This window comes from Mus caroli, chromosome 12, assembly GCF_900094665.2.
Source record: "Mus caroli chromosome 12, CAROLI_EIJ_v1.1, whole genome shotgun sequence".
In the NCBI taxonomy this organism is placed as follows: domain Eukaryota; kingdom Metazoa; phylum Chordata; class Mammalia; order Rodentia; family Muridae; genus Mus; species Mus caroli.
Window position 1 is genome coordinate 11,039,032 of NC_034581.1, and position 366 is coordinate 11,039,397.

Sequence of the window (366 nt, forward strand, 5' to 3'; positions counted from 1 at the left end):
GACCCTGCGCTCTAGCTACCCCGGTGCTGGTCCTGCCGGAAGAGCGTATTCCACTTCTTAATAGTGATTATTTAGTTCTTTGGAATCTACCTTCTTGAGTTCTTTGTATATTCTGGATATTAACTCTCTATCATATGTAGCATTGGTAAATATCTTCTCCCAATTTGTGGGTTGCTGTTTTTGTCCTATTGACAGTGTACTTTGCTTTTCAATTTTTTTGAAGTCCCATTTGTCTATTGTTATTCTTAAGCATAAGCCTTTGGTGTTCTGTTCAGGAAAATTTTCCCTGTGACTAATTACTTGAGCTCTTCCCCACATTCTCTTCTATTAGATTCAGCATACATGGTTTCATGTGGAGGTCCTTGA